The sequence below is a fragment of the Ovis aries genome, chromosome 8 (genome assembly GCF_016772045.2).
Source record: "Ovis aries strain OAR_USU_Benz2616 breed Rambouillet chromosome 8, ARS-UI_Ramb_v3.0, whole genome shotgun sequence".
NCBI classification, from domain to species: Eukaryota; Metazoa; Chordata; class Mammalia; order Artiodactyla; family Bovidae; genus Ovis; species Ovis aries.
This window is the reverse complement of record NC_056061.1, coordinates 1,155,822-1,168,409: the sequence shown is the minus strand read 5'-3', so window position 1 is coordinate 1,168,409 and position 12,588 is coordinate 1,155,822.

The window sequence follows — 12,588 nt, the reverse complement described above, 5'->3', positions numbered from 1 at the left end:
CGCCAGAGCCGCCCCGTCTCTCTCCTTGAAAAGTCTTTTGGCTTTAGTCCTTATCTCTCTCCCCGAGCCCCATCTGACCTAGATTCATGTCATTTCACATCAAGACTGATGATTCCTCTTCTTCTGAGATGGGACAGTGGCCCCAGAGCTTGACTCTAACCTCCATCTGAGGTTTGGACTATAGCCTTGCCTCTTGAACTCTAACATCAGCTTTATCCTCAGACTTATGTCTCTGTATAAAGGCTTAGTGGAGTTAGCTGGGTGGAATGAGGAGCTATGGGACTTATTTTGAGGCCTCATGTGTATAGCATTTTAAACAAAGCCAGGGGAAAATATTCATTACCTAAATCAAACAGTAGGTTGAAGGACTGATGGAAATGATGCAGATGGCAAAGAGCTAAAGGTCACCAAAGCCACCCCTTGTCACCACCGATGCTTAAAATCCAATGTGCCCTATTTCTTCACATACTGACCATGATTTCTTATTCATGCAGAGGAAAGCGCAGTGTTTAAGAGTACAGAATTAGATTACAGGATTCAGAATACAGGATTAGAACCAGATCTCCTAACTTAAAGTCCTAGTTCTTGTTGCTTGTTCCGAGCTTGTTGCTCGAAAGCTCTCTTTCGAGTTTAAATACAAACAGACATAACAGTGTATATATTTTATTGTTTCCAAAATGAAACTAATATACTTACTAATCAACTTAGAGTAATACTTAATTATAATTTTAGAAGTAATTATTTTTAATTAATACATCTAGTATGCATGCATGCTTAGTCATGTCTGACTCTTCTCAACCCCATGGACTACAGCCCACCAAGCTTTTCTGTTTGTGGAATTTTCCAGGCAAAAATACTGGAGTAGGTTAACATTTATTTCCTACATCAGGGGATCTTCCTGACATGCTGCTCATCCAAATGAAATTTTTATTAAATTTCAAAGTAGATGGGAAAAGATATCTGGAAGCTTACTCAAAAAGTAGTTTTTATTTCATTTGTTGAAGACTACTGATATTTTGATGAAAACACTATAGCCTAATTCAAAATTAATTGTTAATTCCTCAGTAATGAAAACTTGAACTTCAATAAATGTGTACATTTGAAAGAAGATACAAGAAGTTGTTACTAGAAGTGATTAAATCCTTTTTAACAATGGTTGCTGTAACACGCTAGCTCAGCTGGCAAGTGCAGAGATGATCAGGCTGACATTCAAGCTCACCACATGTTGGGTAGTTAGTTCCAGTTTGCTCCATGGCCACAAATTACATACCTAACTCTTGTCTACCAATTAAAGTGTATGACTGTGGTTGTAAGGATGGCCAAGTCAAAAAATGTAGCCCCTTGTGACAACATCACTACTGGAAAAAAACATGTTAATTTCTATGCCTTATTGATGATGAATAAATGGTGTCATTGATGCATAAACATAGACAATATTTGAGCATATTCTTTGAATCTACTCTTGGTGTACATCATTTTTATAAAAAGAAAAGATGAACATATTTTTCAGTGTGGAGAAAACAGTCTTTTTTCCCGTAAGTCTTTATTCTGACCCTCTCCTAATACATCTAATTCTTTATTTCCAGTCACACTGACTCAGTTGCAGATTGGTTTCTGCTAATGAGGCTAGTACAGCGTGTGCATTTTCAGAAGGCCTCCTGCAGAACTCTTTTCTGAGAACACATGTCTGAAAAGCAGAAAATGTCTGCCCTCAAAGGTTTTTTACAAGAACAATCAAAACCACAAATAACTAAGCAAAGTTGGTAAGACGTAGACATACTTTCTTTCTCTTGGCTAGATAGTATCCATCCATATTTTAAGCCCCACTGGAAACACTGAAAAGGTAACAAGGATGGAGTCTGGCGAACCCCACATCATATCCCTTCACAACACCTCCTCTTGGTAGTTCTTAATTTTTCCTTAGTTTACCTACCAGTCAAAATCCTTGTATTTCACTAACATTGCCATCAGAATGTCACATATTAGCTACTGGTAATTATGAGCCTTGCCTAACTGGTGGCACTTAGAGTGTCCTTTCAGGAATCCCCCGTCCCTGGGATTCTCCAGGCAAGAACACTGAAGTGGGTTGCCATTTCCTTCTCCAAGTTTACCTACTTTCATACTGTGACTTTTCCCAGATCTACAACTTCTTCCAATACCATCATGGTTTACGTACCTACAGATCTTTAGAGAATGGTGATTGACCACGAATTTGACATGTCTTCATTTGTGTCCAAATAAACATCCATATAAATTGATATGTAAAAGTTTGACTTAATATTAAGAACAAGTATGAAAAGGAATGTGACATTTAGGAAAGTACATCAGGCCAATGTTCTAAACAGCCCTTACTCGGCTAGGACCCAGATGAGATGGTCCAGTAATCAACAGCCATGTGCCAGTAATTCGGAGGTGTCAATCTTACGAGAGCATCATCATGGGGTTTTAGTGCTCCCTACTGGATAGAAAATAGGTCCAGCGTTCTCAAATGAGTAAGTTCTTCAGAAGAGAGTGAACACGTTGTTTTTTATTTTATTTCTCTTCTCATATTATGGAGATAAAGATTCCATTTCCTCGTCCTACTTGTTTACCTGTAAAAAGACTATAATTTATAACCCACATCCTGAATGTATGAGTATCTCAAGATGATAGATGTAAAATGATATATTTACTTTAAAGTTTGCTTCCTGTCATATTTATTAGTCACTTTCAGGAAATGATATTAATATCATAATTTCTTTCCACATGTATAGTACTCAATGTTCAACCAACAATATGCTGGTGTTGTTAAAAGGAAATCCCCTATCTCTAACACACATTCACGAAACTCTAACAATGTTCTGATGATTTTCTTTTTAAGTTTCAAAACTAAAAAAGAAAAAAAAAACAAAAAACAACCAGACTTCACTTTTGAAAAAGAAGCTAGAAATTAGGGCTTTGCAAAAGAAACATGATGCCTCTCAGACATTACCATCATAAAAACAGAAAAGGTCACTCTGTTTTCCTGATTAAGGAGACTTTTCATTCCAAACACTGATGTCATAGCTTCACTCTTGTCCAGAGATAGTTGATTAAGAAACAGTCCTTACTCCTTCATCTATCTGCCTCTGTGTCATTACGCCAGTAAAAAATAAATGCAACTCAAAAAGAAAAAAAAAAGGAGAAGAAGAAGAAGGAAAGAAAGGAAAGAAAAAAGGAGGGAAGAGAGAAAGAAAGTTTGATGATAGGAAAGAATTTCCACTGGCCCAAAGACAAATCAAAGCAACTAACAAAAACACTGCACCACTTCAAGGACAGTGAGTAGCACGCTGTCAGACTGCATCCAACAACCCCGTCATGCTGGGCACCTTTCAGGGACTAGAGCCAGAGAAAAAGGAAACGGCTGCAGAGGACGCTGCCCCAGACTGAAGGAAAACTTCCAGCATGGGGTACTTTCTATTTATTGCCCCCAAAGTAAGATGCCTGAAATATAAATCTGCAAGATTAAAGCCCTTCAAGGCTTCCCTGTCACCACAGAGCGTCATCTAGGCAAGCCAGCATAGCAGATTGGCCTGCCACAGCTCTTGCTGCTACTCAAGCCCACTGTCCGCCCTCTTTACTTTGCATTTCATAGCACACTTATACAAGAGTGCCTACAATATCCCCCTGTCTGGCCTTCCTTCCTCAGCTTCTGGGCTTATTGTTAATACTTTCAGGTCCAATACAGGTGCCAGATCTCCTAATGTAGGAAAATTGAGGTGTGAGAGGATGGTCACGTCCCAGGTGTCCAGTGAGTCCCTGGGATCAGCTGGCAGGTGAAGGTCCTCGGCCTCCTGTAGGAAGGAATTCAAGAATGGGCCACAGTAAAATGAAAGCAAATTTATTTAGAGAGATACACACTCCACAGACAGCATGGGCTGTCTCAGATGCTGAGAGGACCCAGGCCCTGGGGTCTTCTAGAAAAGTGCAAATGGCTGGAGATGTGGGAGTGGTTAGGTTTCATGGGCTGGGTAATTTTTAACCAGATGATCGAGGACAAGGAAGACTGGCATGCTGTAGTTCACGGGGGTGGTGGCGGGGGGGCAATGGGGCAAAGGGTTGAATAGGACTCAGAGGAAAAATACTCTAACTTTTGGAGAAGCAGTAGAGGTTTTCAGAAATTTGATCACTGCCCACTTTTTGGCCATTTATAGTCACCTTCATAACTGTGATAGCCCTGGTGAGTGTGTCATTTAGATGCTAATGTATTATAATGTATTATAGTGTATACTGAGGCTAAAGGTCTACTGGAAGTCGAATATTCTGCCATCTTGAGCTAGTAGGTGCTAACCAGCTTTTGTCGTATCCTGTTCTTCTTAACAACTGCGTCAATCTTTTAGTGGTTGAACCCTCTCCCTTCCCTCTTGCCTCACTAAGGGATCTTTCCTGAGCATCAGCTCCTTTTATCTCAAAGCTAGAGCCAGAGTTTAATTCTTTAATCCCACAATAAGCATTTTTTTTCCTGCTTTCATCATAACCCTATTTTTCTTTTAACTCATCTGTTAGTATGCCTGTCTCATACCAAGTGAAAGGACAGAGTTGGTGCCATCTTTACATGTTCAATTTCTAGAATTTCAGTTGTCATAGGATTCTCACATGTCAACTAAACTGGCCTGAGTTCTGCTGAAGCTGCTCTCTGCCCTGGTCAGTGAATCAAAGCTTTTGGCCTAGGCTTTAAAAGACTGCTGAAATGTCTTTCAATTCTAATATACTGTGGTTTAAAGCATTCAGATCTTGCATTTAGAAAGAACTTAAACTCTTGATCTGAACTGATATAAGACAATCCCAGACCTTTCAACTCAGATGGCATCTTGCACCGTATAGAGCACTTTGTTTCTAGAGCAGTTTTTTTGATCACCTGCTCTTTATAGTCACTCATGCCTATAACTCAGAATGGTTGGGCATCACTCCTGGCCTCTCTGCACAAACCTTCCCTAGTGTCTGCATCCTGTTATTTCCATGAATACAACATGGGGGAATCATGCCATCTTATGTTTGTTCCTATTTTTACTCATGTTACTAATGCCTGTACAAAATCTCTCAAATTTTCTCCTTATTAATTGCCTCAGACCAATACAGTTTAGCTCACAGACATAGAGGTCTAGAAGAGTAATTTCCTTACAGAAGTTCAATCTTCATCTCCCCCTCCATTCTTCATGTGTCACAAAATAAGATCTAATTCAAGATTATTCCTCTTTACTTCAGACTTACTGACCCTAAAGTGTTCTATGGACAGGAAGTGAAATTCAACAAGTTTTTTTTTTATCAAACACCTGCAAGTAAGATAGTCTTGGTAGACAAGCAGGTGATTTTTGAGATGCTATCTCTAAAAACTTGAACCTAGACTATAAATAGGGCATGAACAAATTATTGTAAAATAAGAACACTATCCTAAAGCTTCTAATAACTACCATAAGAGGATTAAAGTCAAATGCCATAGGAATTGGAGAAAGAGTTCATTTTCATCAAAATGGCCAAAGAATGCTTAGTAAGTGACTTAGTAATTGGGCTGTCCTTGCAGAGTCAATAGGTTTGTGGTAGGTGGAGATAGGAGGAAGGAGGAGGACTGGGGTAAAGGATGACATGAGTACAGAAAGGCTTGGAGGCCAAGGATGGCATCAAATTACTGAGCAACTTGTTTTGTTTGGAATAGCGGGAAACATCTGAGCTTTAGGCATGCAAACTTGGTTGGAGAGAGATCTTAGGCTTTGGTGATTCAACCAAGGACATTTAAGGTCTACTCAGAAAATGAAATGAACAAGACTGGTGAACTTTGTGAATTGGCAAAGGGGACTAGAGCTGGAAACAAAGAAGCACTGAACTCTTGAGTGTGAAACTGACAGGAGGGCAGGTAGATGCTGCCCCGTGTCTTCTGGCTACATGAACTGGTATATCCTTCTCCTCAGCAGTGAAATGCACAATGTGCAAAGGACAGCTTTGTAAAATAAAAGAGGATATATTATTAGTACCTTTCCCTTCTAAAGGGTAGTAAAGATTAAAAGAGATTAGTCATATATAGTACTTAGCACAATATCTGGAGAAAGAAATGGCAACCCACTCCAGTATTCTTGCCTGGAGAACTGCAGGGACGGAGGAGCCCAGTGGGCTGCCGTCTATGGGCACAGAGTCAGACACGACTGAAGCGACTTAGCAGCAGCACAATATCTGCACATAATAAAATGTAAATGCTTGGTAAATGTTAGCTATTATTTAACATTTAAGTATTTTCAACATAAACTCTAATTACCCATTTTTTGTCTCTGTCATATGCAATTTCAAGAACTACTCAGATTTGTTCAGCAACCCAGAACAATTATTATCTGTCATCTGTTCCCATGGCCCAACAAAAATGATCACGTAACATACTGTGTGAGTTAATATATTCATAGAGCAAAATTCTAGGTGGCAGGTACAGAAAACTGCTAATTTCCTAGATTTCTACAGAAACTGAGTATATATGGGGTTCTTACTTTCTATAATAAATATATTTAGGATGTTAACATTTGTTAACAATCACTAATTGATTTCATAAGAAAACAGCAATTAAATGGCAAAACCAATACAGTATTGTAAAAGTAAAATAAAGTAAAAATAAAAATAAAAATATATAACAAGGATATTATACTTTGGTAATTCTCTTAGTAGCAACAGATAGTGTTCTCTATATATTCAGGACTACATCTCTTCTCAGAATCATAGTATACTATGCTTTATCTAGTCTTCTACTAAATAAAATTTCATACCGCTAGATTTAGAAATTATAGCAGAAAATGGGAGCATAAAAGACAGAAAGTTGGAAAAATGTTCATAATTTGGCAAATACCCTGCGAAGTTTCTAATATCATGAATTCTTAACCAACTATTCAACTGTTTATCTGAAAATAAACATTATCAAGTACTTTTTCTCAGTTCCAGTAAATGAGTTAACATTTTCCATCTTTCCCAAGAATAATTTCCATGTTTTCCTCCAATTGGTTAGTACTGAAAGCTAACTTGACATATTTACATCAAGTGACTTGTTTTCTGTTATATGCACATAGAGTTATTTTGGACTTCCCAGGTGGCACTAATGGTAGAGAACCCGTCTGCCAATGCAGGGGACCTAAGAGACACGGATTCAGTCCCTGAGTTGGGAAGATCCCCTGGAGGAGTACATGGCAACTTCCTTTAGTACTCTTGCCTGGAGAATCCCATGGACAGGGGAGCCTGCTGGGCTGCAATCCAAAGGGTCACAAAGAGTCAGACAAGACTGAAGCGACTTAGCACGCACACACACGTTTAAATATTTTGGTGTTTAGACTTTAAAAAAAAATCAGTCTTTAAGAAGTTCTCTATTAATAGCTTATAAGTTTTATATATAGTTTAGAAAAATTGTTTTATAAATAACTTAGAACCCCCAAAATAATACACTTAGAAGGAAATTCTTAAGCCAAGTCGGCCCAGAGATGGATGTGAGTATCTCCAGGACACACACCTGATTAGTAAGCCAGGGCTGGCTAGTTACGGGGCCTAGATCTCCTGACACTCAAAACTATGTTGTTCCCTTCACAGTAGTTTTTATGTGCAAAAAAATTCCCTAATCTTGATGAACCCTAACCTTATGTGTAAAACATTTCCTTTAAACAGGAATCTCTTTGAAAAAGGTTCTACAAGAAGACGTGGTGTTGAGCTTTGTTACTGTATTTTAACATACAAGTCACACCCTTTAAAATTTCACTGTCCAGATTTATTCTCTATGCTTTTGACATGTAAGTTTAGGAGTTTATTGTTATGGTTTAAAAAGGTTTCAGAATGTGATACAGTCATGTGAATAAGCCATGTTATTGTTGTTCAATCGCTATGTCACGTCCGACTCTATGGACTGCAGCCTGCCAGGCTCCTCTGTCCTCGGGATTATCCCAGCAAGCATATTGGAATAGGTTGCCATTTCCTTTTCCGGGGGATCTTCCCTACCCAGAAATGTCATATTGCTATGTAAAGCCAGCTGAGGAAGGAAGTGAAATGCCCTGTTTTGACTTTGGTCTTTCTTTAAGATGTTCTACCCAGTGTCTGATCCTAGAAAACAAGATGATTGTTCCTATCCATCTCCCCCTTAATCTACTGGAGTTAACATGTTACTGGTTGAGATCATTATTCACTGTGAAGCAGAACCACTGTTTCTAGGTGGCTGATACTCAAGCCTGGTTTCCCAGGTGGTATGGTGGTAAGAACCTGCCGGCCAATACAAGAGACACAGGTTTGATCCCTAGGTCAGGAACATCCCTGGAAAGGAAATGGCAACCTGCTCCAGTATTCTTGCCTGGAAATTCCATGGGCAGAGGAAACCGGCAGGCTACAGTCCATGGGGTCACAGAGAGTTGGACACAACTGAGCACGCAGCACACACCGGGATAAGCAGTTGGGAAGACAAGCTGAAGAACAGGTGAACAGCTTGTTTTGGTTTTGTGTGTAATCATTAGGCTCTATGATATTAATTTAATTTTTTTGCATCTGACTTATACTCAGAAATATCTAATAATATTCTTTTTAAATATATTGCTATATTTTATAGTTTACAATAAAAAGGTCCTTTTCCCCCAAAGTAAAAGCTTTTACAATGAAGGGAGAAAATGAAACTCTCAAGTAAAGTAAGCTTATAGACTCTACAGAGAAATCAATATAATCTCTAGTTATTTGGAATATTCCTTCTGTATAGAATTTCAGAAAAACAAATTAGGTTTTATTTATTAATAATTCACTGAGTTCAAGTTTTATTTAGAAAAATGCTTATAATGAGAGTCCCTTGGACTGCAAGGAGATCCAACCAGTCCATTCTGAAGGAGATCAACCCTAGGATTTCTTTGGAAGGAATGATGCTAAAGCTGAAACTCCAGTACTTTGGCCACCTCATGCAAAGAGTTGACTCATTGGAAAAGACTCTGATGCTGGGAGGGATTGGGGGCAGGAGAAGAAGGGGACGACAGAGGATGAGATGGCTGGATAGCATCACTGACTCGATGGACGCGAGTCTGAGTGAACTCCGGGAGTTGGTGATGGACAGGGAGGCCTGGTGTGCTGTGATTCATGGGTTTACAAAGAGTCAGACATGACTGAGCGACTGAACTGAACTGAACTGAACTGAATTTAGTTTAGAAGTTTTTAAAAATTCACTAATTCACCAAAAATACATTAAATGAAATACTGCTGAATGACTAGTAGCAGAATTAAGCTAAATATTTCAAATAACATTGGAAAGGATATTCCTAAATACATAAGTAATGTTCTACATGAGACCTGAGACCTTACTATGGATACATATTCTTTATTTACTATAACATTATATTAATATGTGGGCTTCCCTGATGGCTCAGAGGTTAAAGCGTCTGCCTGGAATGCAGGAGACCTGGGTTGGATCCCTGGGTTGGGAAGATCCCCTAGAGAAGGAAATGGCAACCCACTCCAGTACTCTTGCCTGGAGAATCCCATGGAGGGAGGAGCCTGGTAGGCTACAGTCCATGGGGTCACAAAGCGTAGGACACGACTGAGCAAGTTCCCTTTATATTAATATGTAACATTTCAAACTTTTGTAAGTTATTAACTTAGAAGTAAATGTTTGAAGTATTCTTTTATAGAATTGTTTTACTGATGAAAAAGTTAATTATTTGGAAAGCATTTCAAAATGTAGTCAAGAAAACTGTTTCTATCTACATTTATTTAATTGTGACAATTTCTACATCTAGTCACTCAACATTTATCAGATTTATTCTAAAGAATCCTCAGGTGTGGACTTTGTTACTGGGTCTTGTGTATATTAATGTCAGCATTCTTTGGGGAGCCATTTTCAAGGGAAAGGAACACACAATTTGCTCTGAGGAATATCTCTTGGCAAAGCATTTTCAACTGCTTCATGTACCACATTCAAAAGTTGCATTTCCCTGATATTCAGAACAACATGCGTTGCTCATGTGAATTATGGTTGTGGTAAATCTAAATAAAACTAGAGAATGTGTAAGAGTGGAAAATCCAATAGATTTCATTTTATTTTAAAAAAAATTAAAAAGAAATCAAAGGGAAGGGAAAGTCATTTCTTAATATTTCTAATCTCTATATTTTTTTAATGTTAAGGAAACAAAAGTGATATCAAATCTACCCAATAGTTTGAACTATATACACCATATTGCAATAGCTATCATTTACAAATTGTATAACTTAAACCATATATTGTATGATACCTATAAATACCACATGTTTATAAAGCATTTTTTCTTGAAATTAAAATAGCGGGAGGATAAATAGCCTTTGGTTTTTATTTAGTTGATATTAAAATGTGAAGTGACAAGTCAATGGGCTTGTTAGAGCAGGGGCTGTGTTGGGCCTCCAAGTTCTCAAAGCCAAAGGGACCACAACCCTAGCAGTGCGCTTTTCCCAGCGTAGGACTGAGCAAGAATGCCTACAAGGTACACTGATGGCCTGCATCAGGGATAGCACTCATCATGTCGTGAAGGGACAGTTTTCTTGACAGGGTGGTTTGGCAAATCTGCAGCCATTACAGGGTCTCAGATCCAACCCATGGTGGACAGATTGGGACCACCCAGCATGTACATCTACCTGTTTGTATCTGCAGGAAGGTTATAAACAACAGCCTGCTGGTCTCCTCTAAAGCGCAGAAGTTCTTCATCTTCTTCCATTTTTTCCCTTTAAGTCCTATCTGCTCCTTGAAATTTCCCTAGGTTTTCATCCTATGCCTAGAAAACCTGTGAGAGATTGCTGGATAATACCCAGTAATTTTCATTTAAACAACTACCCAAGATAATTCAGTGGCCCAATATATATATATTTACCCTCAGAGCCACCAGGGAAGTCCATATATATATATAATAGTATAATAACAATAATATATAATATATATAATATTCAGTTCAGTTCAGTTCAGTCGCTCAGTCATGCCCGACTCTTTGCGACCCCATGAATCGCAGCACGTCAGGCCTCTCTATCCATCACCAACTCCCGGAGTTCACTCAGACTCACATCCATCGAGTCAATGATGCCATCCAGCCATCTCATCCTCTGTTGTCCCCTTCTCCTCCTGCCCTCAATCCCTCCCAGCATCAGAGTCTTTTCCAATGAGCCAACTCTTTGCATGAGGTGGCCAAAGTACTGGAGCTTCAGCTTTAGCATCATTCCTTCCAAAGAAATCCCAGGGCTGATCTCCTTCAGAATGGACTGCTTGGATCTCTTTGTAGTCCAAGGGACTCTCAAGAGTCTTCTCCATCACCACAGTTCAAAAGCATCAATTCTTCGGTGCTCAGCTTTCTTCACAGTCCAACTCTCACATCCATACGTGACTACTGGAAAAACTATAGCCTTGACTAGACAGACCTTAGTCAGCAGAGTAATGTCTCTGCTTTTGAACATACTATCTAGGTTGTCATAACTTTTCTTCCAAGGAATAAGCGTCTTTTAATTTCATGGCTGCAGTCACCAATCAATCTTGATTCCAGTTTGTGCTTCTTCCAGCCCAGCGTTTCTCATGATATACTCTGCATATAAGTTAAATAAGCAGGGTGACAATATACAGCCTTGATGTACTCCTTTTCCTATTTGGAACCAGTCTGTTGTTCCATGTCCAGTTCTAACTGTTGCTTCCTGACCTGCATACAATATTATACATATATAATATGCAGGATTGCTCACTAGTAAAAAAAAAAATGAGAAGTTTTATGTATAAAAAAATGGCAAAAATTGTCATAATTTTTCTCTTCTTTTTTTAAATTAATTTGATTTTATTGAAGGATAATTGCTTTACAGCATTTTGTTGTTTTCTGTCAAACCTCAACATGAATCAGCCATTGGTATACATATATCCCCTTCCTCTTGAAACTCCTTTCCATCTCCCTCCCCCTCTCAACCCTTTAGGTTGAAACAGAGCCCCTGTTTGAGTTTCCTGAGCTATACAGCAAATTTCCATTGGCTATCTATTTTACAGATGGTAATGTAAGTTTCCAGGTTACTCTTTCCATACATCTCACCCTCTCCTCCCCTCTCCCCATGTCCATAAGTCTATTCTCTGTGTCTGTTTATACACTGTTGCCCTATAAATAAATTCTTCAGTACCATTTTTCTAGATTCTGTGTTTTAAGCAATCACTCTGGCTGCCTTATTGAGAATAGATTATAAGGGGGCCATAGTAAAATCAAGAAGACATAGTAAAAAGGTTTTTGCAGTGATCCAGGCAGGAGATGATAGTGGTTCTCACCTTGGAGGTCAACAAATTCTGGATATATCTTGATGTAAAATTCAATGGAAATTTCCTGACATATTGAATGTCGTTACCCTACACTCAAATGCAACTCCACAGTATTTATCTGAACTAGAAGGATGTAATGCTAATAAATGAAATGAGAAAGGCTTCTGGTGAAGTAGGTTGGGAGAGTAAAAAGAATACCCTTTGGTTTTGGAAATCATGAGTTTGAGAAGATTATTGGGCATTCAAGTGGGTATATTAAATAAGCAGTATGATATATAGGAGAGTTCTAGGATGGCGAGTTAAAATCTTGGAACCTGTCAACATAAGATGGTATTTAACACTAT